The sequence below is a fragment of the Rhinatrema bivittatum genome, chromosome 10 (genome assembly GCF_901001135.1).
Source record: "Rhinatrema bivittatum chromosome 10, aRhiBiv1.1, whole genome shotgun sequence".
NCBI classification, from domain to species: Eukaryota; Metazoa; Chordata; class Amphibia; order Gymnophiona; family Rhinatrematidae; genus Rhinatrema; species Rhinatrema bivittatum.
This window is the reverse complement of record NC_042624.1, coordinates 109990020-110014210: the sequence shown is the minus strand read 5'-3', so window position 1 is coordinate 110014210 and position 24191 is coordinate 109990020. Positions and strand designations below refer to the sequence as shown.

The 24191-nt window shown below is 43.6% G+C and overlaps 1 long non-coding RNA gene across 2 annotated transcripts; it reads left to right on the top strand.

Annotated features, from left to right (window-relative positions):
- Positions 1 to 6517: 6517 nt before the first annotated feature.
- LOC115100320 lies at positions 6518 to 21970 on the top strand. 2 transcript variants are annotated; one of them, XR_003859031.1, is made up of 4 exons: positions 6518 to 6607; positions 13659 to 13760; positions 15762 to 15905; positions 21750 to 21970. It is a non-coding gene; the product is annotated as an uncharacterized LOC115100320 (long non-coding RNA). The 2 variants fall into 2 exon arrangements; XR_003859032.1 differs by lacking the exon at positions 21750 to 21970 and adding an exon at positions 16890 to 17599.
- The last annotated feature ends 2221 nt before the right edge of the window (positions 21971 to 24191 follow it).

Here is a 24191-nt window from a genome sequence, read left to right as displayed (position 1 = left end):
AAAACACTTACACTGGCTCCCCATCAGATCCAGAATCATTTTCAAAGTGCTAACTATAAAACACAAGAACATCCATTCACAAACGTCGCTAGATCTAAGCCTTCCACTTCGCCTACACGAGTCTTCAAGACCAATCAGAAACAGATACTTAGGCACCTTACACGTACCTTCAGCCAAGTCCTCACTCAAGAAACGTGCATTCTCGACTGCCAGCCCCCTTCATTGGAATGCCCTCCCCACGGACATTCGCCTCGAAACGTGTACTCGAACATTCAAAAAGAAACTCAAGACCTGGCTCTTTACAAAAGCCTACACTTAAAGGTCTAGCTCAGAACCACATCCCAGAACTTGAATCATTCTCGCTTTTATAATCATATCAAACAACTCCTAATTTTTATCCTTGGTCTCACAATTCCAAATCATTAAATATTTGAGCATGCTACACCAATACCTCTTAATCCAGATGTAACCTCAGTTTTTGAAGTCTTCACTCCTATAGAAATAACCGCCAGTTCTTATTTACTTAACCCTATTCTGTAGACGTAAACTTTTCATGAAGACTGTAATCTGTAAACACCTGTATTTATTATAAGAATTTGTATTTACTATTTATATTTATTATTTAGCTATTAACATTGTTCTGTTACCACTAGACACAGAAATGCTGCATCTCAGAATAAAGACGTTTTTCTTCATTTTCTATCAAAGAACATATCCCTGGATCACACATCGTCAGCAGAGCCGAGCCAAAAATATTTACAATTTGTGTCTAAATGACCAAGAAATAGAGCACAGCCCTGGACTATTTCACACACAACCCTCCTCCCATATGTGGTTCTCGTGCAGTTCCCTATCCTGGCCCCCTATTCCTCCCATCCTAGCCCTGGTCCTCTCACCCCGCAGCACAGACCTTGGAGGAATCAGGCGCCACGGAGCTCAATATCCTTTGCTGATTATACAGATGGGGAGGGGGACAACATTCACCCCTCCTCGTGTCTTCCTAACATTCAGCTCCCCCTTAACTCTTCCAGCATTCAAGTCAATCCCCCCAGTTGTGTTCACCTTCTTTTGAATTGTCCCCTCCCTCAAACATTGATCCCCTTTTGCCCAGCTCTTCCCCCCCAGGGCATACATATCCTCATCTCTCCCTACGTTCACCACGTCACACACTGTCTCCTCAAATATCTACCCCCCTGCATTCACCCTCTTTCTCTTCATTTGGACCTGACTGGAGCTCCCAGTGATTCCCTCCTCCCCTTTCTGCCAGCTGCGAGCAGGGTGATCTGCTGGGAGTGGGTCAACGCCCTCCTCATCCCCTCTCTTCTGGACAGCATAGCAAAGAGCTCCTTATTCCAGGCAGCAGATAGGGTGGAGGATGGGAAAGGCTGGGGAGGGCTAGAACAGGCTATGACTGGCTCTTTTCTGCTGTCCTGTCAGCTCCAGCCTTACCCCCTCCCCTCCTCTCACCCACTTCTGCTCCTTGCAGACAAGAGGGAGAGGGCAGAGCAGCCAAGAATAGAGAAAGGCCTCTGTTCCCTGCTCCTGCCCTTCCTTCCCTATCAGCAACAAGCAGCACTGTGAGGGTAGGTGGGGGGGCTGGAGCAGAATGGCTCCTATCTACTCTGTTGTGCTGTTCGTGCTCCCTGCTCCAACCCCTCTTCTCCTGTCCTCCACATTGCTGCTTAGTTGATATGGGGGACAGAAGGACAAGAGCCACGTTTTGCACAGGAAAGAGCCACACATTGGCCACCCTTCTTCTAGCCCTTCTACATCCAGGTAGGCAGTATTCAAGCCAGAGGACTCTTGCCTGCGGGCGACTGAGCTTGGAACAGTTCTGTTTCAGTGCATCCGAGGAGAGGCATTGTCACAAGATTGTGTCACCCTCTGTACTGAGGGTTTATTTTTGGAATTCTTCGCTACAAAGGAAACTGGCACTCATTGCATTACACAAGTAGCTTGGAGACTTGCTGAGGCAGAGATCTCCCCATATTATATTTTCAAGCATTCAATGGAACTGAGACAGAACAAATTGAACTGCATGCTGTAAGTTACCAAAGCAATTAATATGGGTCCCAATGACCCAGCTAGCTATATCTGATCCCACACTACAGGAGATTGCTTTGGATTGGAATCAGACTGAACTCTGCATACAAAGGGAGCTTGCAAGTCAGCTTCCCCAGCCATTGCCATTAGTAAGAGTAAGGGGCATTTTGTCTCGACTATTGCACACTGATATTATTTCTGTTATTTCTCTACCTTTTGATATTCTTATTAATTATTGTTTATGTTCCTGAACGATGGCTACTACCTGGTGATAATACCCTTATTCAATAAACATACACAAGGTTAATGCGATTCCAACATTGCTCTAAGCTTCAGCGGCAATGAGGAAATGTGGAAAAAAAGGATTTGCATTCACAAAAAAGCGGGGAGTAGCTGGCTTGTTACGGCAGTTGCTACCCCAAACCAAATAAGCTGATACTTCACTTTCAATGCATATCCAGCATAGCCCTCTGCTTCAACGGCAGGGGAGAAAGCCCGACACTTCACACATATCCAGCATAGCTCTCTGCTTCAACGGCAGGGGAGGAAGTTTGACACTTCACACATATCCAGCATAGCTCTCTGCTTCAACGGCAGGGGAGGAAGTTTGACACTTCACGCATATCTGGCATGGCTCTCTGCTTCAACAGCAGGGGGGAATGAATAAAGGTGGATCTATATTCAGGCAACAATCAACAAGGACTGAATTACATAGTCTAGATAAACAGATAAGCATGGATGTAGCTTGCTTATTGCAGTGGTTAATAGCCCTAACTAATTGTGTTCTATTTAGAATGTGATAAGCTTATATTTTTCAATTCGGCATCAAAGTGGCTATTTGCTCAGTAACCACGAAGGCAGACACAGCCATTTTGCCATTGACTTTAGACGGAGAACACATTGGGCCTGAATAATCACAGGCTTCCTCCCGTACTGTACCACTGGTTAAAAACCTGTCATGGATTGGGCTCAGCATGGGTCTATGGTTCTCTTTCGCCAAGGTGGAATTCAAAATAAAATAACCAGAAAATATTTCCAGCTCAGCCAGTCCTGATTTTATCCCCTTACTTCTATGGTTGCAATTTCTCTAAGTCAAGAACCGCAGCCCTAGAAGTCTGCTCTTAAATGAAAGGGGTATTCTGGAGTCTGATTGTCACTTATTGAATAAATGTTTTTCAGTAATACCATGAGAGAGAGAGAGAGAGAGACTCTATCTACTATAGGAGGCCTACCAAGAAACTCAAGGTGAGGTTTAGGTAGTAGTGTAGGGGTTAGGGGCCACTTTGACGTACAGAGTGAGATGTACGAACAGAACAGTGCACTGTTGTGAAGATCTGATATCTTTCGGAATGGGGAAACTCACCCAACGATGAGATTTATACAATGTTCTCTCAACCTAGCGTGATGTTACCCAGATAGAGAGTCCATCAAGCTAGGTTGAGAGAACATTGTACAAACATTGTACAAATCCATATAGATGTTATATGCCTTTTTTCTCTGAGATATGGGATTTTTCCCTCCATCTATGTTCTAAGCATCAGAGATTCTGTTTCATGAATTTTAACTCAGTGGTATTCCTTGACACATGAGAAGGTTTAAGTGGAGCTATTTCCTCTATGATGTGGTTTTTCAGTTTCTTTCCAGGTATTTGCTGTGGTCTCAATGTCATCTGATGGGGATGTGAGTATTTTAGGAAGAAATGCTTCTTTGAATCTATCAGGATCAATGTGACCTCTTTTGTACTTAGCTATGGTATGCTTTGTGTTACAATTGGTGGGTAAAGCAAGTGTACCATTGAAAGAGCTTAAATGATGGTTAGACCATGGGATGACCTTGTGTTGTAAGGTCAATGTGGATGGAATAATCAGTTTAGGATTAAAGAAAAGTAAATCGAAGCGTGAGAGTGTTTATGTGTTGGAAAATGAATCAGTTGTTCCCAGCCCATTCCTAATATTGCTTCTTGTAGGGTTTGTGCAGACAAGGAAAGCGGAATAGTATCAAAGTTAAAACCCCTAGAACAACGGTGGTGTGCGAGTCACAGAGTAGTGTTAATACTATTTCAATTAATGAAGTATTTTGTGGTAACAATCCGGGTGGACAATATACAATACAGAAATTCAAAAGTTTGGTTGAAATTAAGAGGCAATCATATGGATCGCATGGTTCTAGATGTAACTACGTCGGATTTAAAATGTTTTTTATGAATCCAAAAATGGCAATGCCTTTGTGTTTGGCCTAGGTCTGGAAATTGTGCTATAAGCAGAGGGGCAGGCTTGATTGATAGTCATCTGATAACTACAACTCAGTAATGAACAAACAATCAGGCAAATCCTTTAGCAATAAATCATGAGCAATCAGCATTTTATTTTTGATTGTGCATTTAAAAATAAAAGTGAGAAAACAGAAGTTGTCATTAACATTGGACTTGTCTTGATAGGAATATGTCTAAGGCAGGGGTGGCCAACTCCGATCCCCGAAACCACAAACAGGCCTGGTTTTCAGGATATCCACAATGAATATGCATGCGATAGATTTGCATGCACTGCCTCCATTGTATGCAAATCTATATCATGCATATTCATTAGGGATATCCTAAAAACATTCTCCTGTCTCCAAACATTCAAGAAACACCTCAAAACATGGCTTTTCAGACAAGCCTTCCCGGAGAATCAAGATCACTCGGACACTGGTCAAAGGACTTAACCGGACATCAGGGAGACATCTTATCGTCCTTACGGTCAAAGGACTTAACTGGACATCAGGGAGACATCTTATCGTCCTCAAACACCTTTGAATGCTCATTTTAACTTGAGTTAATGCCATCTATCCTTCCTCCTCCCACTACTCCCCATCAACCTTAGACGTCTTAATTATGCATTGCCTATTACCACTACTTTGCTGCCCTATTTATATTCGCTATTTTTTTCTTATCAATATTTGCTATTTGTTTGTCTTTTTGAAGACATTTGCCATTTGTTTGTTGTTTTTTTTAAGACTGTTCTACTTACAATGTTATTCGTTATCTGTCAAATTGTTCTAATGTAACGCCTTAACACACTATTTGTTATCTGACGACTTGTTTTCAACGTAACACCTTAGCCGCGATTGTTCAGTTAATATAGAAACCGACATGATTTGATATTTTTTGTCAAGAATGTCGGTATATACACATTCTAAATAAATAAATAAATAAATAAATAAATAAATAAAAACCTGGCCTGTTTGTGGCTCTCGAGGACCAGAGTTGGCCACCTCTGGGCTAAGGGAAGAACCACCCCCAGTGCCCCTTCATACTGAGAACATGAGAGGAGGGTTACAGCTATACATAGGAAAAGAATGCTAGAAAAATCAGTTTAAATACGATTTATTAACAGTAGTCACGGTATACTGCCTCATTCCAGACAAATGGGAAAACTTAAGAAGAGAGAACTTGGTTCCATTTCTTTTGTTTTTTTTTGTCCTAGCGGTTCCTTGTTTTCTTTTCTAGCTGTCGGAACCAGGGGGTGGGATTAGCACTATGAGCCTTCATTCACAACTTCCTGGAGATTTTCCCTCTATTTTATATATCAGCCATCCCTCACATACCTAGTCTGGTCATTGCAGTGATAGTCCTGAGCTGGGGGCCATGCACCAGGGCTTTGAACACTGTCTCTCCAGCATCCCCAGCCAACCCAGGGAGCAGAAAACCCAGCCCGGGAACCTTCTGCATGGCAGTGAACAGCACTTGCCCCCAGGCCGGCTCAGTTTGGTTTCCTTTCTTTTCTGAAGTAATAGACTGCTCATTCATCCTCCTAGTCAATCTAGCCTGCTTCCTGATTATGATTTGCACCTAAACCACACTAATAAAAATACCTGGCTCCACAGCATGCCTAAAACCCACCAACACTGCTGGTCAAGGAGAAGCCTTCGCTCAGCACACAAAGTTAACTAGGACCTATTCCTCTCCTTCACACATCACAATTTAGAGTGTAAATAAGTTCTAATGCATGCAGGCAAAAGCAGATTAAAGGCAGTGCTGAATTATTTCAGGATCGTACTCTGATAGACTCGTCTGCAGGCGCCATAGATCAGCAGTGACAGGGTGGAAATATGAAATCAGTATAATGATCCCTAATGCAAGTGGGATTATTTATACAAAACTGATTTTGTATTCAGATCACACGTAGGATGTATTGAACTTATTTGCAGCAGGCTTATGCAAGCTCCTTTACCCAAGATAATCGTGTGACAAAATGATTCAACCTTGCCGATAAATGTGATGAGTAATATTTGGTCTGTTCAGCTCCTAGGGCTTTGAGGTCTTCCTGTTGTAAAATACATATTAATGCGTAACCTGTAGATGGGTAATGATTAAATTAATGTTCCCAGGCATTTGGCTGCCCTGAGGCAGGAAGTTTCTTTTGGAACATTTCTATAGTACACATTGTTCAAACACCGGGGTCTAAAGTATGCTTCAGACTAATTGTGCTGTGATACAATTTCCTGTGAATGTGCATTAGGCGCATAGAAAACCATCTTGTGATCTCTGGATATTTCGGAGTTTGTGATGTTTTCCACCGAACCAGTAAGTAACCTGGAGTTCTAGGAGCCATTTATTTATTTATTTAAAACACTTTTATCCTGCAATGTCCACAATTCGATGCAGCTAACAAAAAGAACATTCATTAAAAAAAAGCATTAAATACAATAATAAGAACAATATCCATGAATGTAACAAAAGAATCATGTAGCACACCCTGTCAGAAAATCAAACTTATCTCCCTCCTATAAAGCTTATCAGCTAGAGAAAAAAAATGCTACCACAAGCTGTTAAAACATATCCACAAAAGCTTGCCAGATCACAGACTCTTAAAAGTCTTGATGCAGGTTGCAAGACAAATATCCACAGTCAAAGAGTTCCAAAGAACCAGACCTGCTATAGAAAAAAGTCCTCTCATATGATTCAGCAAGCCATGCATGCTTTAATGAGGGCAGGGCATGACAAGTAGTCCCCTCTGTTGTAATCTTAAGGCTTAATTAGGATTATAAAGGCACAACATGGAGTTCATCCAAGCCATAAACTGGGTCTGGAGAAAACTGTATTTTTCGTGCTAATTTAGAAGCATTCATATTTGTCTACTCTGTATAAATCTACCTGAGTTAGCTCAGCCCTAACTATAATCTCTCTATTGGGATACTCTAACTGAAAAACATCTTTCCAAACCATGCACTCCTGAGCATCAGTTGAGTTTCCATCATGATCTAGTTTAAAAGCTGCTCTATCTTCTTGAATGGCAGCACCATTAGTTGGGTACCAACCTGGTTAAGATGGAGCTCATCCTGTCAGAATAGGCTCCCCCTTCCCCAAAATGTTCCCCAGTTCCTAAGAAATGTAAAGCCATTTCCCTCTGCACCATCTCATCCATGCATGAAGACTCCAGCATTCAACCTGCCTCTGGGGTCCTGCACATGGAACTGGGAGCATTTCTAAGAATGCTACACTGGAGGTTGTGGATTTCAATCTCATACTTATAAGCCTAAGTGTGGCTTCCAAAACTTCCTGTCTGCACCTTTCTGTCATCATTGGTACCCACATGTACCAGGACAGCTAACTTCTCCCTAGCACTCTCTAAAATCCTTTTTAGGTGATATATGAGGTCCACCAACTTTGCACCAAGCAAGCATGTTACCAAGCAATCCCTATGCACATCAGCCATCCAGAGCTTCAGAGGTTCGTAGTGTGTCATAAATTCTGGATCTTGGTTGGATCTACCATTTGTTTTTAGAATTCTGTATTTTGGTTGGATCTACTGTTTTTATTTATTTATTTATTAGCTTTTTTTTTTTTTTTTTTTATACCGACGTTCATTTGCACATCACATCGCTTTACAGAGAACAGGTATAAACACATGGAAACTTAGCATGAGAAAAAGAAATTACATTTCAACATTAAAACGCAAAATTACAATATTTCAGGTTAGTTGAATTACAGAAAGTCGGGTGAAGCTTAAAGGTGAGAGGAGAGAAGGCAAATAGCTAACTGAATTATAACAATATACAGTAAAATGGATTGGTGAGGAGGCGGAGAAGGGCGTATATTATAGGGGTGCTTGAATTTCAGGGCTTGTTGTTAGTGAGGGGGATTATGAAAAGGCCTGTTTGAATTTTAGAATTCAGTAGAAGAAGTTGTAGGTTCCCATGTTATCTTGTTTTGTGTGTTTTAAAGGGTCCTTGCAGAATCAGTGGTTACTGCTAAGTCAGTAAGGAAGTGGCCCAGCTGGGTGATGTGCTGTCACCCTACGTGTATTGTGGTTGCCAGCTCTAATTTGTGACTCTGTGTAATGATGTAGTTATGGAGGATGGAAAGGCGCAGAACACATCTGGCCTGTGAGTCTAGGGCGTCATATTGATTCTGTCTGTTATTAATGGCACTACAAGGCAGTATTCGAGCTCAGCAGGTCAGCCTGGAAGGGATGAGAGTTTGGCAGGTCTCCCCTTAGCAAGCACTGAAAGGAAGAGCAGCTTGCATCAGGTGAGTAGAGAAGCCAGTGTAGCCATGCTGAGCCACAACCAACGAGGGGACCGCCGGTGAGGCCTGACAGCATAGCAACAAATGAAGGAGCCTCTAAGCCAATGTGGCTATTCCATGCCAATCCTGGCAACAAGAAGGGGAAGAATCAATGCAGCCCCTTTCGATGTAGATTAAAGAGAGAGATGATAGAGGTCTATAAAATAATGAGTGGGAGGGAATGAGGAAAAAATAATCAGTTGTTTTCTTTTTCAAAAAGTACAAAGACCAAGGGACACAGAATGAAGTTACTGGGTAGTATATTTAAACTAATAAGAGAAAATATTTTTTTACTCAATGCATAATTAAGCTCTGGAATTCATTGCCAGAGGATGTGGTGAAAGCTATTGGTATAGCTGCATTTAAAAAAGGTTTGGACAAATTCCTGGAGGAAAAGTTCATTAATAATTATTAAGGGAGAGTTGCAGAAATCCACTGCTTATTCTTGGGATAAGCAGCTTGGAATCTACCCCTTGGGATCCTGCCAGGTGCTTGTGACTTGGATTGGACACCGTTGGAAAGAGGATGCTGGGCTTGATGGATCCTTGGTCTGAACCAGTATGGCAAGCCTTATGTTCTTATACTCTTATGTTGGTTCCCTTCCACACTGCCAAACAAAAATAAAATTGAGATATGAGACTCCCCCCACCAAGAGAAAGCTGCTGGTATGGTCCTGCACAGGCTGCAGACAAGAGCCCAGTATGGCCAGCACCCCCACCCCCCATGGCGAACGGAAGATGCCCGGGTCGCAGAGAAGAAGCAGACGCGGCTCCCTTCTCCTACCCTGTCCAACAAACGGAAGAAGCAGGCATGTGACTGCCAAAGTCTGCGGGTACTTTAGCCATATGCGGGATGCTGAAAAATACGCTCTCTAACATGGCAGAACGCATTTAAGTTGGGTTTAAAACCAGTTTCAAGTGCAGTATAAGAACATTTCCTGCGCTCTGTGCGTTGAAACAAAGAAATGTGATGGCAGAGAAAGACCATCCAGTCTGCCTTTCCGCATCTCCTGCTTGGCTTTATAGTCTCTCCCTCTCCCTCCGAAATGCTCTGTGCTTGTCCCAAGCTTTCTGGAATTCAGATGCCGTCCTTGTCTCCACCACCTCCATGGACCACCCTCTCTGTAAAGAAATATTTCCTTAGGTTCCTCCCGAGTCCACCCCTTTTCACCCTCATCCCAGGATGAAGAAACGTGTCAGGGAGCGAGACGTGAGGTCTGCCGTCTCCTCCTTTGTGGAATGATCTGCTTCTCTCTCTCACACACACACAAACACTTCCCCCCATCTAATCCAGCCTCATCCCTTCTCAGCCTCTCTTCTCTCCCCCCAGTGATCCCCATTCAGCCCCTCCTAATCTTACCAAATTGATCCCCCTTCCTTCTCTGCCCTCCAGCCTCACCTCCTCCCTGCGTGCTGCCTGGGAGAGGAGGGGCTGGATCAGGAAGCAGAGGGCTGTTCTCTGCTGAGTGAGGTTCAGCACAGCTGGAAGGCAATAAATCTTCAGCCAGCCTGCTGCTCCCCCCCCCCCCCAACTCCCCACCCCCCCAGATGTTTGCCGCCCTAGGCACATGCCTAGTGTGCCTATTGACAAATCCAGGCCTGGAGTAAATAAGCGTGATAGACGCAGCCTCCTTTCCATGAAAAGAGACTTGCCTCCTACGCATTGTGACCTTGGAGGTATTTAAATGACTTCATCATATCTCCCCTATACCACCCTTTTCTCTAGGGTATGTGTTGGAACATCATAGGACAGCTGTCACAACTGAAACCGATTTCACCAGAACATTTTACTGGGAAGCCACAATTTTCCCAGAAAAAAACCCCAAAAATCGCCATATCAGGATGTTCATTAACACAGGAAAAAAACTTTATTCCAAACTAAACTTAAAAGTCAAGATTTGCTACTAATAGAAAACTATTTCATGGAAGTCTTACAATATCTTCCAGAAGCTCCATCTTCAATCTCCGGAGCATATTGCTTACTCCTGCTTAAGCACAATGTGAACGAGCCTGGATCTCGACAGGGAGCTTGGATCCACTCAGGAGACCAGAACATTCGTTTTTCCCGGCCTTGGTAAAACCACGCAGGCGAGGCGCCAGGCCCTTCGGACTCTGGGCCCAACGGTTGCCTGGATGGGAGCTGATTTCTCTCTCAGTAAGTTTCAGCTTTCTGGACCCTTCTCAGCTGGAGAAACGTGTCAGGGAGGGAGCGAGACGTGGGGAGGGGGGGCTGCTGCGTGATGATCTGCCTGCGAGGGGATGGTGTGCTTTATACACAAGCGAGAGACGCAGCGTTGGATAATTAGTTTGACTTGACGTCCGGCCTTGGAGATTTTCTGCCTTTTTGAAATATTTTGTTTGCCTTGATCTTGATCTCTCCTCTTTCTTTGGACTAGAATTGCAATAAGCATTAGACATACATAAATGTTCCTTCAGGCTATTTTGATGTAAGTGGTTTCTTTCTTGGAATAATTCCCAGTTTGTGGTATTTATTTTTTTTTCTCTCTCTCTCTTCTTCTTAATGCTTATGCTAAATGTCCTTGTCAAGTTTGTTTTTGTGCTTGATTGTACACTGTAAATTTGTTAAGCAGGGGGGAAAAAAAGCCTTTATTCCCCTACGTGAGTCTGAAATATCAGTAGCTGCATATTGAATTGAACAGAGAATATACAAATCTTCTTGCGTACATTTACGTGTGCTGAGCGGGCTGGAGGGGGAAGGGAGGTGGAGTTGGGGTGGAGACGGCATTTATGTGCATCCTTTTTTGTTTTAAAAACTATGGTGTACATTTTCAATGGGGGTTCCACGTGGAAAGATAGCATTTACGTGTGTAAGTCACATGGATTCACGTAGATGCTATTTTATAAACGTCGAGAGCACACACACAATTTCAGCTTCGCATGCGCACATTTTGCAACACGAACACATGGCGGTCTGGAGCATTCTGGGGTGGGGGTAGTTGCTATAAGAGAGATACACATAGAAATTACTGAAATCTATACACTTTTGCACTAGTTGACTAGTGCAAATGAAATCAGACTTGTCTGTTGGCTGCAATTTTTGGGTTGACGGCATGGGTGAAGTGCTAAAGAGTGTAGGGGAGCTGGCGAAGGGATTGGCGAACTGGTGATGTCAAGTACGTGCACAAGTATTTTCAAAATGATGCATGCACACACATTAAAACACACCTGCCTCTGTGTGTAAATCAACATTTTTACGCATTTTTGGGGGGTGTTTTTTCAATTTTGGAGTGAACTGATGCACGTAACTTTCTTTTGGAAATACTTGGGGGGGGGGGAGGGGAACTGGCACATGGTCACTGTTACGCATACTCTCAGGAAGCCTCACTTTCAAACCTATTCGTGGTACCGCAGGTGTGCGCGCAAGCAGATGCGTGGAGCTTTATCCCAGGATTTTATAAACTCTGTGGCAGCGGCGTTGGATCTGCTACCATGGGCAAGGACACATGTGCGTCCTCATCAACGGGCCTTGCTCCCCAGATGGAATCCCCAGTCGCAAGACTATTCCAGGCTGAAATTGATGACCACAGCTTGGATTGTGGTGGCGTCAGATGCCAGACTGTCGGGCTGAGGAGTGCACTTTCAGGAGCTGTTTTCTCTGGGACAGTAGGCGCCAGAGGAAGCAAGTTGGTCTATCAACCAGTTAGAGGCCTGGGCAGTTCAGCTGGCTCTCTAGGATTTTTTTTTCTTTTGTAGTGGGGCAGGCAGTCAGGGTAATATCCAACAATGTCGCAGCAGCTGTAAACACAAACCATCATGGAAGGACTCAAAGCCCTCAGTTATCACTAGAGATGGACCTACTTGGGCAGCATCCCGCCCTATAAGGGAATGGCTTGAGTATTTCCCAATAATCTACGCTGGTCGAAGAGGAAAGTGAAATTACTTCTTACCTGATAATTTCCTTTCCTTGAATACAATCCAGGACCCTCCCTGTGCCGCTGCTGGTCCCTTCAGTGTTTTATTCACTCTGCGCATTACACATCATGCCTTTTGAGATGAGTCAGCTGTTGGCGAGTATTCTGTGTTCTACTGATTGGGACCTCTTCCTTCGTTTCTGTTTCATGACTCTCTGAAAGTCCACATAAAACAGGTTGTATTCTTAAATATTTGGTTGTGTTAACGTTGTCCACAGTTAGCTTGTTACAGAAATACTGGCAGGCTGGTATCACAGGGAGGTTTATAAGGAGAGACATCAGTGAGCCTGTTGATCTCTGCCTCCATCTCCTGGTTGGGATGACCTTCCCTATGTGTAAACTGCAAGTATTGTATTGCACTGCAGACTATAGTATCTGCTGTTCAAAAGTGACCCTCAACGAGGCTTCAGAGAGGAGTTTATTACAGAGATAAAATCAGAAGAGCAAGAGATACAGAATACATTAATTTCGTAATGGTGTTATTTTTAGGCAAACAAAGCAGTTGTCCGTCAGACGGGACATATCGTGGCACGGTACAGGACATGCAAATGGAGTAGGTGGGGCGATTTTCAAAGGCCTTTCCATGGGTGAAACAGGGTTTAAGGTGTAGACATGAGCTTTTGGAATATTGCCCTACCCTCTCTGCATGGACAGGGCCAGGCCACGCATACAATTACGAGCAGAGAGAGAGAGGAGGCGTGCCAGCAGGGCAGAGTCAGGGAGGGCTTAGCAGTGCAGTGTAGGTCTGTGCGTGGCCCTTTTTCAACCCCATTTTCAAAAAGGAAAGCTTTCCCCTTTTAAAAATTGGGGTAAAGCCTGCAGAGAAAAAGTAACCGCAGACGTCACACTTCTGCGTGCAGTCTGAAAGCCGCCTTACTGATGTATTTCATAATATATAATCAGTTTAAACTTCAAGGAATCACTCAGTTGGTCCCCGGATAACAAATACAAAGGATTCTTATGGTAATAAACTGTCGGAAAGAAAGCCTCCCTTTCTAGTCGTTTGATAATTACTGACCTAAAGCTGCTTGGGGAAGGGACCTTGCTAGTTCCAGAAGCTTCCATCTCTACATATTCATTACTCCTACCAAAGGAGTCAGCTCTACCACACTGCTGTCTACTTTTGTTTCGACTCAGTTTCAGCTCAGTATTCAGCCAGACGGGGAGCAGATAAGGTAACCGGAGCAGTTCATCCAGCCAACTTCTACCAGATTTTCAGCAGCACGGGAAGTTAGCTGGGTAAGTTTTATCCGCTTTCATGCCGAATATCGGTGTTGTCCGGCTAACTTAGGGACCTATTTACTACAGGTTTTCTCCCATTCTGTGTCTATAGAAAAAAAACGCTTAGTAAGTTACCCCCTCAGCCGGATAATTCCACTCTGCTCCTGGAACGCCTGTGGGTTATCCGGCCAAAATGTATCCAGCTTTATTAATTAGCTGGGTAACCCAGAGGCATTCAGCAAGCGGGGACTTTTTAATCTTGCCTTGTTTCCAGCTCGGTCTCTAAGCCAGACAAACGAGCTGAATATCAACACATTTCGTTTTAGTGAGTGAACACCGTACTCCCTTTTCTGTTTTCTATAATCGCTGTGGAATCTTTGGCCAGAGGATGTGATGAAGGGGACTAAGCACAGCGGGCTTTATAAGAGGTTAGGAAAAGTCCATAACACATTATTAGCCAGGTGGACAAAGGAAAGCTATTGCTATGTCTGGGAGTGAGTAACGGGAATTAGATCTACTTTATGGGATCGGCCGGGTACTTGTGATCCGGACTGGCCACTGTCAGAGACAGGACCTTGATGTGACCCAGCACGGCACTTCTTTCGTCATGATCTTATGAGACCGATGATTTCAAGGTAGCAAATCAGTGTGACGTGGCAGTGGCCACAGGAAGAGAAAAAGCAAGAGATTAGGTCATTGTACGGGCCACGGGTGAGATCCAGGGGCTGTCCTTGGTGGGGTAGGGGGTGCACCGATTGGGACAAGTGCCTGGGCCCCCATGCTTTAGGGGGTCCTGTACCCTCCACACAGCAGCAAATTCTGGAAATCCTCCCCCTAACAGCTGCCCCTTTGGTACGAACCCCTACAGCCAGCAGGAGAGCAGCGCTTCTTACCTGTGGCTGCCTCCTCCTCCGTGCGGTGCCAGCAGGTCTCACGAGACCTGCTGGCTCCGTGCATTTCAAACTTCAGGTGGCGGCCAGCAGAGGAGGAGGCAGCTGCATGTAAGAAGTGGTGCTCTCCGGCTCCTTCTGCCAGCCATAGGAGATTGTACTGGAATGGGCCTGCCCAGGGGGTAAGGTCAGAAGGAGATGATGATTGCACCAGGAGTGGGTGGTGGTGGGGGGTGGTGGGAAGAGAGACGATGTTCAAGATGGATGAGACCTCCCCTGGAGTACGGTGTCCGGTTCTGGAGGCCCTACCTCTAGAAGTGCATAGATAAAGTGGAGGCGGGCCACCGAAAGGCCACTAAAATGGTGCGAGTATTGAGAGTGAGAAGACTTTAACAGCTCCATTGGATCTTAAACACGTATTAGATGCGGCTTCGGATAAGTTGCCATCAAGGTCATTGAACATAATCTTACTCACTCCCCTACGATGAGCTTGGTGGAAATTACTGGGCTCGATGAAACTTTCAAAACTGTGCTCACCACTGTTACCTATACAGGGTAACAGAAACTTTGCTCCAGGAATTCAATCAAAACATTTTACAAACTGGAAAAGACAGGGGATTACCCAATTCATTCATGCACTTGATGGACTTGGCACTAGTTTGTCCTTTCCAGTTTTAAAAGACCAGTTTGGGTTATGAGATTCTGATCTCTTCTCTTACCTGCAGCTAAAACACTGTGTATCCTCCTTGCAGAGAGAGGATTTTGATGGGACCAAGATCATGCTAATTGACGATTTTTTCCACACAGAGCGTGATAAGCTCTCGCTCTGTCTAGGATACATAAAGGATTATGGAAATTAGATCAAGATATATGGATAGATTCGCTATGGGAAAAGTGGTTTGGGGAGTGTACATTTTCCCTATCCAAAAGCAATTTATAATTATGTTTTAAGAATTTGAAGACCATTTCAGTTAACATGTATTTGCGGGAGTTACAGTTTAAATTTTCACAAGGGGCGTATATATCACAAACCCCGGCCTTTATATCTGGCATAGCTGATACAGAGATTTGTTTATAGTGTCGTTGGGGAAGAGAAACTCTTACTCATGCATGTTGGTCCTGTCTTAAGATATTATCGTTTTGGAGAAAACAACTGCAGTATGTGAGGGAGATTTTGAGTTGAACCATCCCTTTGAACATGGAGTTAGTACCGCTTGAAGCAGATCTGCCCAGTTACATTGTGAGAAATGGGGATAGAAGCTTTGCTAAAAAGGTAAGAAATCTATCTTAATAGTGTGGTGGGAAGAAACTTCACCTTCTTACTGGCAGTGGAGAAATTCCTTGCATGAGATGATGTTTATGGAATCTATGCTTTCCCATATTAATTTCTCTTTTTTGGCAGTATGGAAAAAATATATTCAGAGTTTATCAGGACGAGCTCAGAGTCTGATCCATAATAATTTGTAAGGTTGTTTGATAGCTTCTCTGGAAGATTCATTCTTGGACTAGTAGTAATACCCTCAATTTACTGCCCGAGGTAGGGGTATTGGTTTCTGGTGAAAGTTTAGGTGGGGGGGAAAGGGAGGTGAAGTGGGGTTTCTAACCTCATTGTAGATAAGGGTACATGGCTCTCAAAAGAATCCAGGCAGTCACTCACACATACACATTTACAGGCTCTCACACACACATGGTGTGACCCCTTGTTGCTGTGGCATAGTTGACAAAACTTAGTAAGTGACCTTACAAGCCTACATCAAAAGCTAGTGAACCCATCCTGAAGTGGGATAGGCAGGAGCTTAACCTATACCAGCTGCCTCCCCTGCAGGTTGAGCCCTTAGTTTCTAGCAGCCAGCAGAACTTAGGGTGGTAGGGTAAACAAGAGTCTGAAGGCACGCTGGGATCAGGGCAGACAGTAGGCTTGAGGAGTCAAAGGCAGGCTGCGGACAGACATGGTCAGGTGTAAGCAAGAGGTCAAGTACAGGGGGCAAGCAATTGTGGTCAAGTCCAAGCAAGAGGTCAGATCCAGGCAGCAGGCAGTCATGGTCAGGTCCACGCAAGAGGTCAAGACACAGTAGTCACGCTAAGGGTGGTCGGGGACACACAGAAGACACTGGATGAGATGTATAGGTCAATAAAGGCTGGACTAGGTAAGGCTGGATAGGGTTAGGCTGGACAAGGCAAGACAGGAATCAGGAACACAGACAAGAATCAGGAACCAAGACGCTCCACTATGGCCCTTCCCTCTTCTTTTCTTCAGGCCATGGTGAGATGGGCTTCACTGCGGCTCCACCAACCTCCTAGACTCTTTGGGCAATGGTGATATGGGCTCCACTGTGGTCCCTCCGGCCTTCTCAACTCTTCATGCCATGGTGCAATGGGCTCCTTGTCTTTTCAGGCCACAGTAAGATGGGCTCCACCGTGGCCCCTCCAGCCTCTTCAACTCTTCGAGCCATGGTGAGATGGCTCCACTGCGGCCCTGCCAGCCTCCTGAGCTCTTCAGACCATGATGAAGAGGGAGGGGGAAATGGAGACCACCATGGCCCCCTTTGTTGAGAAGCTCTGTGCTAGGGAAGCGTAGCCCTGCCTGCTCCTGCAATCCTCTTCAGAAAGCAATTTCTCTCACTAGCCCTAAACTTTGGAACATACTCCCAACCGAACTGAGATTACAACCAAGCCTGAAAACATTTAAGAAAGAATTAAAAACCTGGTTGTTCACCAAAGCTTATCAAGACCCACAATAACACTTTTGCAACCGTCTCCCTCTTCCCCTAAACTATTGGACCTCACCACTTTTAATACTTTCAGTACTTATAACTTTTAATATTTCTCCTCACTCATGATATAATTTTATCTTAATTTTATATACTTAATCATAAGTTTTACCTGACTTTTATTACATTGTATTGTATCAATTTTAAGTGTTTTTACTTGTATTGAAATTTGTAAACCGTTATGATGGCGAAACCGAATGACGGTATGTAAAACTCAGTAAATAAATAAAAATAAAAGAGCAAACTGAGTTTCTAACTGCTGCAAGAAAATCCTGAAACTAATAAAACGTACCCGAGAGAGACCATATGAAAGACCTGTAGAAGGGTGCAGGCATATTGTATCTTACTGTTACCTCAAAAGTATTTGTAACTATATAAGCAAAATAATAAGGCTTTTTGGCCATGTACCAAAGTACAAACATAGCTGCAAATGCTGCATGGCTTAGCTTATCCAAATGTATCGACCTACAGCTAGTTTAGGAAAAAAAAAACATGTTTACAACCAAAATATAATAACCAGAAGTAAACTTTAGGCAGTAAAGTATACCAATAGGAAGAGTGGAGATGATCAATAATTAAAATATGTTATATCAGGTAGTGGATATTACATCAAAACAGAGTAAAACCTGGCTCCTGATGAGAGCAATCAACAAATCTGCTAACATCTGGGAGTCAGTGCAGGGAGAGAAGCTGTCACAGACGATGAGAAATGTACAGTTCTCCCTTTTTGGGTATACAGTAGAATACATGTACTCAGACGTGTTATTGTACCTATTGGGTTTATGGTCTTTAGTATCTGGGAGCATTTTGCTGATATTAGGCCAAGTTCCATAAACAGCACCAGTAACAATAGACTGATACCGCTGTCAGCACCATTGAGCAATGACGGAGGCTGTCTTCATCCCCACCCTCACTCCCATTATGGACTGTGAACGCTGCCTCGGCAGCATCCCCAACCCCAGATGGGTCCAGGCAGCAGAACCTGAACCTGGCAATCCATAGCACAACCACTGAGCCTCCGTGTCAGCCTCATCCTGCTCCCTCTTCACCGTGCAGTGACTGAATGTGCGACGTGTGCGATTGAGAGCCTGAAACGAATCAAATCTCACCTGCACATCATGGAAATGACTCCCAACCACTGAGCCTCCGTGTCAGCCTCATCCTGCTCCCTCTTCACCATGCAGTGACTGAATGTGCGACGTGTGCGATTGAGAGCCTGAAATGAATCAAATCTCACCTGCACATCATGGAAATGACTCCCAAGGCCAACACAAAGGTCTTGATTTTGCAAAGTGGATTTTAATCTCTAGGGTCTCCTTTGGAAGAACACATTGCATCTGTAATTTGTATTCATTTCTCTGAAAGGGCAGTAATTCACTGGTAGATATGGTCATGATAACATCAGGTATATTCAGTCAGTAGAGTGAGAGAGGAATGATTTTGCAATAACATTTTAGAAATAAAAACATTTTTTTAAGCATGTGAGACTGAGATTTAAAAGCAAATTTTTCATTCACAAAACACAAAACCCTCTTGTATCCTAGCAAAATACAAAATCTGTCTCCTCTCAAAACTCGTATGGTAGGGTAGACCAGTTCCTAAGAAAGCCCATTTACACATTGCAAGTGGCTGGGCTGCCTTTGGCAAGGGAACAAACAACTGACATTTCCTAGAAGACATTAAAAAAATGTAAATGTGTAGTACTGAAAAAAATGAACAAATAGGTGCTATTACGTAGTTCACAACTGTATGCAAATTTCTCCCAATGTACTACAGAAAAACTGCAGAATCTCACAACTTTGCTGCAGAATTTTCTAACTCTAACCATGGAATCTATCTCCGAGCTGCTACAGAAAACTAAGGGCTTCATAGGTATATGTGTGCATGTGTGTACTCTATAGAGAGAAAGACACACAGACACACTAAAATTTAGATCTATTATTTAAAATGTATAACCTATCATTAAAATCATCCATTGTACCTGAAGACTGGAGGGTGGCCAGTGTAACCCCAATATATAAAAAGGGCTCCAGGGGTGATCCTGGAAACTACAGACCAGTGAGCCTGACTTCAGTGCCGGGAAAAATAGTGGATGACCAAGGGGTTAAAGGGGCTCTTAGGGAAGATAAGGCCATTGCACAAAGACTAAATTAATTCTTTGCTTCTGTGTTTTCTAATGAGGATGTTGGGGAGATACCGGTTCCGGAGATGATTTTCAAGGGTGATGAGTCAGATGAACTGAACCAAATCACTGTGAACCTGGAAGATGTAATAGGCCAGATTGACAAACTAAAGAGTAGCAAATCACCTGGACCGGATGGTATGCATCCCAGGGTTCTGAAGGAACTTAAAAAATGATGGGATTTCTACCCATAAAAATTCTACTGAGCATTTAGTCTCTTGTATGATCTTTATCCTGTTGAACTGTATACCCTCCCGGACATAAAGTGCCACACCCCCACCAAGTTGATCCTCCCTATCATTACCATATAATTTGTACCATATAGCACTGTCCCATTGGTTATCTTCCTTCCACCAGGTCTCTAGGATGCCAATTATGTCTATCTCATCATTTACTGCTATACACGCTAGCTCTCCCATCTTACTTCTTACACTTCTGGCATTGGCATACAGACATTTCAAAGTGCGTTTTTTGTTTCTATTAACAACCTGTATTTTCAGTTGATATGCGAAATGCTTATGAAAATTTTAAAATTTTATTCAAGTGGGAGGAGTAAATGGAAATGAGGGCGGTTTAATGTTGCAATTGATAACGTAATGTATCGCGGGATTTAACACCAGAAATCACAAAACCTTTTTTCTGAACGTTATGCCTGCAATAGCTGTGCGTTACTGCCAAAACAGGATTTATTGTAAATCTCGTCATGGGAGGGGAGAAGAGAGAGAGAAAGAGAGAAAGATTGCAGCTAGGTAGATAATGCATCAAGCTAGGAAGAGAGAGAACATGGTACAAATCTACTCTTCTTTCACCTTTCATTCCTCCAAATCACATTAAATCTTCACTGATGGTAACTGTGCTGTTCTTACATATGACTGCCTGTAAAATTTCACCCCAGAACCCACCCCACAAACCTCACCCCCTTTTACTAGTGCCCCCTCTTACAGTGGTATAAAAACTAAACTTTTTTTGTGAGCCTCTCTCTCTCTCCAATATGCGATAAAAGCCTGTCCAGGGACTTCTCAGCTTGCGATGTGAAAATATTGCAGGTGCGATAAATTTAACGTGCATTGCACTAAAACAGATATACAGGGTGGTACCAGGAAAATAACCCTAACCAGGCTCCGTTTTTTGTTTTTTTTATCACGAGTGCTATTTGTGCTAAATTTATCGCAAAATGATTAATTTAGGCCTTATTCAGCTATTGTATATCAAAGCCTTTAAAAACTGACCAGGTTAACCATCTAAATTTAGTCTCTCAAATTCTGGGTGTGCCGAGGATTAGGTTGGGGAGAAAATTAGGAAACTAGCATTAGTTTTCAGTGCTAACCATCTAACTTGAAAAATAAACAACTGGCTTCACAAATCGTTATATCACCTACAAAATACACAAAACAAAATAAATAACAAAAAAATTATTCTCAACACACTTAGTAATTTACAATCATCATAAAATTACATAAAAGCCTGGATATCTTTATATCATTCATACTACCAAGCACACATCACCAATCATTTTGAACAGTCACTCCGACATTGATACCTAAAAGCTAATACATGCAATATCTCTATCCCAACATGTTTCACTTTACATTTATATTGTCCTTATTGTTTCTCAAAGGATTAATTTTTCAAAACCTCTTTATTTCTTGCCGCTATTTTTTCAGAAGTTAAATAGAGCCAAGTGAGGCTGCCTGATGAAGGCATTTGTCGATGCCGAAACATTGTCACTATTGGGTTGGTGTTCAGAGAACTCGTTTGTGGAACGAGTGGTTTCAACTTACAAGATAAGTAAAAATGTAAAAAACTTTTTTAAAAAAGCTATTGTTAAAGAAATAAAGAACTTCTGTGAAAAATGAATCCTTTGAGACACGAGATAAGATCACGGGTAGGGAGGAGGAAAGGAAGGTGAAGTGAATTTGAGTGCTTATGTGATGATATTGGTTGAAGCCCGTTGCGAGCAAGCCTGTGGATTAAAGATTTAAAGCACTTAAAAATCTGATCCCATTCCCAAAAGAATAAGCAACAGCTCGTGGTAATCATCTCTTTAAGTCCTTATATATTTCTTGTGGAATGAATAATGTAATAAGACTGTTGAAGATGTGAAAAACACTCTTTTGCAACTTGAATATACCATGAATCAAATTTCAAAAAATCTGTCCAACAGAATGCTAGCAGCGTGGAATTGAACCAGAAGAAGCAAGATGGAAACTTATACAAGCAGAGAAGAATAACGCACTCTTTGCACAGCAGAAAAGAGATGGAAGATAGCAACTTGCATCCAATAACTGTTGTGATATGTACATAAAATGGTATGGTAGAGCTTCTGTTAGATTATGGGTCTTATTGTAAACCACTTTAATTAAGCTTTATAAATAAGTCATATTGAATGGGCCGATTGCAAAAAGATTAAAAAATAAATCACGCTGCCAACCTTACTCCGGAAGTCAACATCTGCAGAAGCAGTGACCCTTTGGCCACGAGTGTCTCTTCGCCTTAAATAATAAATACCAAAGAGCTGATAAAAATGCAGCACGGACAGCAGAGGAAAATGAGCTTATCCCGAGATCCAATAGAGTTCTTTGCAGGTCTGATCTTCGCCAAAAGTCCTGGCGGTGCAAATATTGCCAGGAACTGCTTGAGCAGAAAGTGGGGGAATGAGGTACAAAGGCAAAAAACGAAAGCTGATTAAATTCAGAAAAAAGTAAAGCAGGTTTAAGCTGCCTTTTGATTTTAAAAAGAGAGCCTGGCACGCATCGATGAGAAGGATAAAATCTCCTTACTGTATTTAATAGGGACTTCTGCTTTTCACAAGGAATTAGCTGCATCGTAGGTGACAGAAGGTGAAAGAAGAAAAAGACCAATTAATCATCCAGTTATTCCTGTCCACACTGCAAGGATAAATCCCAGCTGCCAGTCATGGAGTGTGACCCTCTGTGAGATATCTTTCTTTATCCAGGACAGGTTTTTTTGTCATCTTTCTCATTTGTACTCTATCATCTTGAGCCTCCCCTCCACCAGGGATCCTCAGCGAGCCCTGCTCTCAGCAGCGCAAGTTACCTCCTTGCTGAACAGCTGATGCCTCAGCTCCAAGCCCTACTTAATCCAGCCTGTCCATTCCCTCTGTGCTTCTTCATTGAGTCACCTTGGCTCCTTGACCTGACCATCTTTGCCTTGTGGCCTACCCAGGCCTTCTGCCTAGCCTTGTGGACTATCTAAGCCTTCTACCTTGCCTTTGGCCTACCCAGGCCTTCTGCCTTGCTCTGTACCTTTCCAGGCCTTCTGGCCTTACTGTGTGGCATTCCAGGCCTGCCTGCCTTGCTCAGTGCCCTTTAAGGATTTCCTGTCCTACCTTGTGGCCTTCAGACCTTCTAGGTTCCCCTAATCAGCCTTATGCCCTGTTGGGCTTTCCTGTTCATTGTTACCTGTTCTTTGTCCAGTCCTTGTCTAGCCCTAACCATATCCAGTCCTGTCCGGTCCTGCCCTCGTCTTGCCCTGCCTGATCCAGGCCCTTGTCTACTGTCCCAGGCCTTGTCCTTACCTCTGGTCCAAGTCCGCCCGTGATCCCAGTCCTTGTTCCAGGTCCCAGTCTGCACCGTGTTCCAGTCCTGCCTGTATCCAGCTCCTGCCTGCCCTCAGTACCAGCCCAGCCACCAGCCCTGCCTGTATCCAGCTCCTGATGTCCTCAGTACCAGCCTTGTTTCCAGGCCTGCTTACATCCACATCCTGCCTGCCCTCAATACCGGCCCAGCCTCCAGTCCTGCCTGTATCCACATCCCAGCCTGTGCCTGAATCCTGCAGCAGCCATGATGTTCTGTGGAAGGCAAGTCCTACCAGCCCCCAGAACCCAAGGGCTCAATCTGCGAGGGAGGGGTCTGGCTAGGCAGAAGATCTCCAGTCCCTGCCCTGCAGCCAAGTGCCGCTTCTGTGGGGGTGATCCTTGACTCCAGCCCATTGAACCATGACATTAGTTATTAAAAGGAGCGTGCAGAATCCATATTTTAATTTCAGTTCGTTTTGTCATTTTGGGGGCAATGTCATTTGGGTGTTGGTTCATTTAGAAGTAGATGTGCAAATATATCCAGTTAAGTAAGTTAGCCAGATAAGACTTATCCGCCCAACTTACAAGGGATTATTCAGCAGCATGTCTATCTGTTTAATTTAACTGGATAAGTTTGAATATCACTACTTATCTGGCTAAGTTAGGCAAATAAGTAGCTCCTCCCTGGACGCTCATATCCAGCCCACCACTTATCTGGCTATCTACTTAGCTGCATAAATACTTATCCATTTGCAACGAACTAAAAAAAAAAATCTTTGTTTTCAAATGAATGCACATCCCTAGTTATTACAATGACCATACAAGACCATACAGGACCATACAATGACCATACAAGAACCTCTGCTTAACCCAGCCTCTGCTTAACCCAGCCTCCTGCCCATGTTATCCCACCAAGTTTATTACCTAACTAAACAGCTACCAAAAACTAGTGGAGCTGTTGCCCAAATATCCAAACTCCTAGGTCCATGGGGCTTGCTAGACAATACCCGACCACCACCAACCTGCTGACCCCAACCTGTTTCATTTCTGAAGCCTGCTGGAAGCAAC